Source organism: Rhinatrema bivittatum, chromosome 4, assembly GCF_901001135.1.
Source record: "Rhinatrema bivittatum chromosome 4, aRhiBiv1.1, whole genome shotgun sequence".
Taxonomy (NCBI): Eukaryota; Metazoa; Chordata; class Amphibia; order Gymnophiona; family Rhinatrematidae; genus Rhinatrema; species Rhinatrema bivittatum.
The window spans coordinates 456,340,109-456,347,313 of record NC_042618.1 but is presented as its reverse complement, the minus strand read 5'-3'; the positions used below and the strand labels follow the sequence as shown (position 1 = coordinate 456,347,313).

Below are 7,205 nucleotides of genomic sequence, written 5' to 3'. Positions count from 1 at the left end.
ATTTGGTTTATGCATTTGGTTTTCCATCTTTACAGTTGGTTTTTTCTTTTTATTTTAGCAAAGGTGGCAAATACTGTATTTTCTACTTTTGCATGCTTTCATTTTTTTCAAAGTTAAATAACTGGATGAAATAAGTAGAGCTGTGCTTTTTTTATTTTTTAATTTGAAACCAAAATAAATACAATTTTGTTCATTTTTCTTTAAGCCCTAGCAGAGAACTAGCACCGGAGCCTCCCTCCTCCTACCTGCCGAAAGCCCTCCCCCCACCGGCTTGATTCCATCCTTTCCAACTTCCCCGGGCCCCTCTATCTCGCGCATCTTACCCCCATCTGTGACTCATCACGGGTCTGGGGCGATCTCCAATCGCTCCTGCTCTGCTGGTGCCGCATTTCAAACTGAGGCTGGCAACGTAGGAAAGTACAGCTCCGGCCACTAGAGATGGAGTAAGCTCCCCAGCAGGAAGGAGGGTGCCGGGACGAAAGCAGGCAAGCCTGGGGGTGCTCTTCCGTAAAATTGTACGGTGAGTTTACTTGGCAGGGGAGGGAGTATGCATGAGATCCAGTTATACTGCCTCCACTGTGTGCAAATATCTCTCGTAATTTGTGGAAATCGTGAAAATCAGACTGCTTTGTGGCTCCATAAGATCCAAGCTTAGCGGACTTTGCATTAGGCAACCAGAAGAAGGCTCTATCTGACCGATTTCGGATCATCTTTCGGTCTAAAGAACTTTTTCCAAAATGGTTTAGGATTTCTTAGTTTCATTTTAAATGTTTCCCCCCAGATCTCCAGGAAAACTCTGCAACTGCTCTGGTGGATCAGGGCAGTTGGGGTGGGACAGAATCTGAAAATCCCATTAAACACAAACCAGCAAAAAATCCACTCAGCTGGAGTTTGGCTCCTGATTGTTTGCATGGGTCCAGTTGCCATCTTACCCTCCTGCACATTTCACTTCTTCCTTGTTTCAAAAAAAAAAAAGTAAATAAAAATGTACGGTTCCTTGCTATTTTTCATTTTTCCACAAGATGGTGCTAGCTCTTTAAAAAATTGGTTTGAACTCTCAATGCTACTATAAATAGCATTTACATAGGGCAGAAAAATGCTTTAGAACATGCAACAGTACTAATGGGAAACCCAAGCAAAACCGTAACCTATAGAATGGCAATGGCCCTGCAAACGAGATCAGAAATTTCGCTATTCAAATTAAGAGCTCCTCTATGGCCTTTTTATATGGGGCACTGCTCCCTCATTTTAATAGGTAGTGAAAGCAGACGTTTTGCATCCAAGCAAATCAAGTGGATTTCATGACTTTTTCATATACAGCAGCTTCCTGGTAAAATCTGTCCATGCATTGTCCTGCTTAACACTTGCAATGTAAGCTGGGCCCACAAACTAATACAGGCAAAAGATATTCCAATTTTCAAAATAAATGCAGATCCCTCCCCAACCTTGCCCCAGGAATGCCTCCGCTCTGTCTGGGTAAAGTTCTACACATACTTAGGTACATATACAAAATTTAAAACAAAAGTAAGACTTTTATGTAATTTAATGTCATTAGGTTTATGGCAGTAGATAGAATCTTCTCCAAGATCCAGAACCCTGTGGTGCCATTTCTTTCTTCTATACATTAGAAAAAAACAAAATTCTTTAGTGGTATCAAACTGGTGATGTTTATTAGAGATGTGAACCGGAATCTGAACCGATTCCGGTTCCGATTCACATCGTGTTTTGTTTTTTTCGTCCAGCCCGATCGCGGTTTTGTTTATCGGCTGCGCCAGAGCACTGGATGGCCCACGCCATCTTTAAAAATGGCGCGGGCCATCCAGTGCTCCTACCATGTGACAGGGGCCGGCCAATGGCACGGATACCCTATCACATGGTAAGGGCAAAGGGCCATCGGCGCCATTTTGATTAGTGGCAGCTGACGGCCCGGGAGCGGGAGATTGCTCCCGGGACACCCACTGGACCACCAGGTACATGTAAAAAGTTTTTTGGGGGGGTCGGGAGGGTGAGGGAAGCTAAGGGATTAGTTTTAAAGGGTCGGGGTGGGTTTAGGGGTTATTTTTGTGTGCCGTTTTTCCCGCCCTCCCCCAAAACGATAAGAGAACCCCCACGAACAATATCGTGGGGGTTTCCTATTGTTTTGGGGGAGCCCCCGATTTCTGACAATTTTGAAAATATCGTATGATATTTTCACTCGTCCGAATCCCGATTCACATCCCTAATGTTTATACCAATATGTGCCTGTAGAGGTTATTGATCTCAGTGGGGCCTCCTGGTTTTCCCTTCCCAAGCATTCTTCATTAGATCATGCCTGAGAATGAAGCCGTTCTGCCTGAAGTAGACACAGTTTCTTCATAAAATATTTTGATAAATATACATGAGCATGCATGTGTGTGTGTGTGTGTAAGAACACAAGAATGTGTCATACTGAGTCAGACCAAGGATCCATCCAGCCAAGCATCTTGTTTCCAACAGCGGCCAATCCAGGCTACAAGTACATTGCAAGTATCCAAACATTTTGGGGTAGATTTTATAAATCTGCGCCCGCGCGAACAAGAGTACATGGGATTTTAATAGATACGGTTAGACTGTGGTGAGGAATGACCGATGATTAAACTGGATATTGTGCATTAAGGCTATATCATATAATTAAGCCTGTTGCATCACAAATACCAGGTCGTAGTGTCATTATAGGCTTTACCAGTGAGCCAGTGACAAGACACATATGATGGTCATCCACACCTTTCATGTGTAATATTGTATGAGCTATTAGTAGCAGAATTTATTGTTTATTGATTGTTTCAAAGTTTCTGCTTTGCACAGGGGTTTATGAACTCTTGTTTGACTTCTTAAATATGCATGTCCTGCCTGTTAAAAGGGCAGGGGAGAGGGCTCGGGGGGGGTAGCTGGCAGAAGAATGACCAATAACACCTGAAGGCAACGCCTGAATAATCACCTCCACCCCCTCCCTGCGATGCAGCAGACAAGCTCCGGTGTCCTGGAAGGGCTGCACGTAAGAAGGTCCTGCTAATACCTGGCTGCTTGTGTCGAACCTGTCTTTTTTTTCTCTATGGCCTCCTTAGCCCAGCAAGTGACAGGGGCCAAAAAACACTTGCTCCTTCCAGCAGAGACTCTCTCCTAGACCCCCAGCCACAGAGATTGCTCCAGAGTGAAACTGAAGGTAATCTCCTAAACTTATGGGGGTAGTTAGCCAACTATGTTTATTAACATACCCTAAAGTAAGTCAAGGTATCTGATATGTAGCCCTGAGTTCATTAATCATACTAAGTTTTAATTATTATAAGCCTGTGCTGTCTCAAGGACTGAGATGTCTGTCTTATTTTAACTGGTAAGTCTGAAATGTCTGATCAATAAAAATCTGAGACGAAGGATAACAGTGTCTGTTTCTGAGCTGCTCGGATTGGACACATAGGAGGTGATGAGATAATTGTTTGTAGCACCACCTATCCCTACAGGTGAGTGGGAAGGGAAGTGGGTAGTATCAGATAGGTTACAGAACACCCTTACATTGCTTACAATAAGGCCGATTCAGTAAAGTCCGTGGGAGAGTGGACGAACGCCTGCTCTCCCGGCGCGCGCACACAGGCCTCTGTGCGTGCGATTCTCTATTTAAATGAGGCTCTGTGTTAGAAACGGGCAAAAGGAGCGGCGGCTGTCAGCGGGTTTGAAAACCAACGCTCAATTTTGCCGGCGTCGGTTCTCGAGCCTGCTGACAACCACGGGCTCGGAAACTGGACGCCGGCAAAATTGAGCATCCAGTTTTCAACCCGACAGCCGCCAGCCCATTTAAAAACATTTTTTTAAAACTTTTTTTAACCTTTGGGACCTCCGACTTAATATCGCCATGATATTAAGTGGGAGGGTGCACAGAAAAGCAGTTTTTACTGCTTTTCTGTGCACTTTCCCGGTGTTGGCAGAAACTAGCGCCTACCTTTGGGTAGGCACTAATTTCTTAAAGTAAAATGTGTGGCTTGGCTGCACATTTTACTTTCTGTATCGCACGGGAATACCTAATAGGGCCATCAACATGCATTTGCATGTTGAGGGCGCTATTAGGTTCCGCGGGTTGGACGCGAGTTTTCCGCCACTTACTGAATAAGGGGTGCTCCGTCGGAGCACACAGTACTGTATCGGCCTGAATGTGATCAGGGGTTAGAGGGAGACCCTGAGGCCATATCCTGACCCCACTGTTAAATGTTAATGTTCTGGCCCTGCAAGCATGTTAGAGCCATAGCTAGCCTATGGCCAAAATAGCCTGGGTCATAGGTACCACTGCCAAAAGGGCATTGTGACACTATTGTTTCTGCAGCCCAGAGGGGGAAAACAGAAATAAAGGGGCTACATTAGGGAGCAGTGTAGCTCTTCTTTGGTCTTTTCTACTCAGTCGACTCCAAATTCTCTCCTCCCCCTCTCTTATTCCCTGAAAGACTTGAGGCTCTGTCTACTCCAACCTCTGCTTGCTGCTCCAGCCCTTCCTTTATCCTGCAGGCTGTCTGGGAGGGGAGAGGCTAGAGCAGGAAGCAAAGGGCTGTTCCCTGCTGAGTGAGAGTCTATGCACAATCCCTGTGTGCCTATGCCCATGAAAGGGGAGAGTGCTGGAGGGTAGGGCTTGGGGATAGAGGGGAGAGTTCTGGGATCATCCCTGGAGGGGAGGAAGATAGAGAATGTGTGTGTGTATGTGTGCGCGCAGGAGGGGGTGATAGAAGAGAGAAAGTTGATGCACACACCCCCTCGCCCAATCCACACCAAATCTCAGGGTGACCATAACTGAAAGGTTTATGGCTTTTGCATAGAGGTGGTTGGGTGGGTAAAGGGCTTGCTATTTCAGATTTCAAACAAACACTATGCACTGGAACTATGACTGGCCTGGAAGTGTAATAAAAAATAAGATAAATGCTGATCCATTCATAAAAAGAAAAAAAAGAAGCTTGGATTAGAACACTAACTAGCTGTGAAGGAGAAACGTACAGCTGATGAGACAATGACAAATTGAACTTGTGGCAATAAAAAAAGCTAGTGGGAACCCAAGCAGTGACACATGTTTAGAAAGTGGGCAGAGGAGCCTGCAGTGCAGAGGGCGTTAGCTAACAGGCCCCCACATGAAAGTTGTTGCCTTGTAATTCCTAGGTTTTTTTTTATTTTAAAAAATACTCATGATCCACACAGTCCTACATTCTTGGCAATGAAAAATAAGAACAAACATACATAATAATAATAATAATAATAATACTTTATTATTATTATTATTATTATTAAGCAACAAGATTCCAAGCATGCTTGGCGTGCTAGACGATGACAGAGAGAAATTTCTGAGAACACCACAATGTATTATTAAGCAACTAACTTGTTGCATGCATAGTACCAAAAACTAGATCCTGTGGAGTGGCCTTCTTCAGACAATGCATGTATCAGTCACTAGCTACCCAATAAAATAAAGAGCTCTCATTCAACCAGTCAGTGACCTTTTTCTCTTAGCCAGAATTTCAAAGGCAGAAATGCTGTCTTCCTTCTTTCTGTTTAAAATTGCCAACCTTGAGGTCCATGCATTAAAAAAGATTGAAGGAAAGCCAAATGACTGCCAGTGTGGTTTAACAGTGAAGTGAAAGAGGCAACTGAAACCAAAAGGACTTCATTCGAAAAATGGAAAGCAGACCCTAATGAGGAAAATAACGAAGAACATAAGCACTGGCAAGTTAATCGTAAAAAAAAATAATTAAGCGGACTAAGAAAGAATTTGAAAAGAAGCTTGCCATAGAGGTAAAAACAAGTAACAAAACCTTTTTCATGTACATTTAAAGCAAAAAGCCTGTGAGGGAGTCCATTGGGCCACTAGATGACAAAAGGGTAAAGGGGTTGGTCAGGAAGGATGCCTTTTCAGAGCAGGATGTTCAGGTAATACCCACACTGGAAACATTTTTTGATGGTGAAGACTCAGAGCAACTAGATGGAATCACTATGAAATTGAAGGACGTAATAATAACTCAGATTGACAGACTGAAGAATAACAAATCACCAGGACCAGATGACATTCACCCCAGAACGCTGAAGGAATGCAAAATGAAATTGCAGATCTGTTTCTAGTGATTTGCACAACCTTGGAAGCAGGATCCTATTGTCTGTGAAAATGGCTTCTGAAAATTCAAATAACTATATCAACTGGCTCATCTTTATCTACATGTTTATTTACACTTTCAAAAAATTCTAAAAGATTGGTAAGGCAAGACTTCCCTTTGCTAAAACCATGTTGGCTCTTCCCTATTAAGGGGAAAGCATGATTATGGCCAGTGATTTTGTTTTTAAGAATGGTTTCTACTGTTTTGCCCAGCATCAACATCAGGTTGACTGGTCTATAATTTCCTGGATCACCCCTAAAGCCCTTGAGAAAAATCGGAATCACATTGGTATGGCCACATTCCATTCTCCAGGAATAGTGGCTGCTTTAAGTGGTAGATACAGATGACTAATAATAGGTTAGCAATTTCATATTTTATTTCTTTTAGAATTCTGGGGTGGATGCCATCCCATCTTGGTGATTTTTCACTCTTTAGTTTGACAATCTAATCGATTACATTTTCCATTGTCACAGATATTTGGTTTAGTTGCTCAGAATCTGCGCCATCAAAGAATGTTTCAGATGTGGGTATGTTCCCAACATCCTCCTCCAGAAAGACCAAGGCAAAAAATTAATTCAGTTTTTCTGCTATTTCACCTCAGTCATCTAGCAGCCCAATTGACTCCCTTACAGGCATTTTACATAAGAACATACACTTCAAATGTACTTGAAAAGATTTTTATTATTAGTTTTTCCCTCACTGGAAATTTTATCTCAAAGTCTCTCTTGGCCGGTCAAACTACTGTTTCACATCTAACTTGCCAGTGCTTGTGCTCTTGCCCAATTTCATCATTTGGGTCTGCATTACGTTTTTTGAGTGACATCCTTTTAGCTTTAATTGCCTCTTTCACCTCACCATTAAACCAAGCTGGCAGCCAGTGACATAATCAGAACTCTCACAATCAAGAACTCTTATAATTAAGAATGCACAGACTTAAGAGCTTACACATTCAAGAACTCTAACAATAAGAACTATCAGAACTATTTTACATAGACACATACACACACACACACACACGCACTCTAACAATAAGAACTATCAGAACTATTTTACATAGACACATACCCACAC

The 7,205-nt window shown here is 42.9% G+C and overlaps 1 long non-coding RNA gene across 2 annotated transcripts in view; it reads left to right on the top strand.

Moving 5' to 3' along the window:
- Positions 1 to 271: 271 nt before the first annotated feature.
- The window catches only part of LOC115089121, a 68,740-nt gene continuing 61,806 nt past the window's right edge, over positions 272 to 7,205 (top strand). For both annotated transcript variants that reach the window (XR_003856008.1, XR_003856009.1), the window contains exon 1: positions 272 to 520. This is a non-coding gene — a long non-coding RNA (uncharacterized LOC115089121). The remainder of the gene's footprint in view (positions 521 to 7,205) is intronic.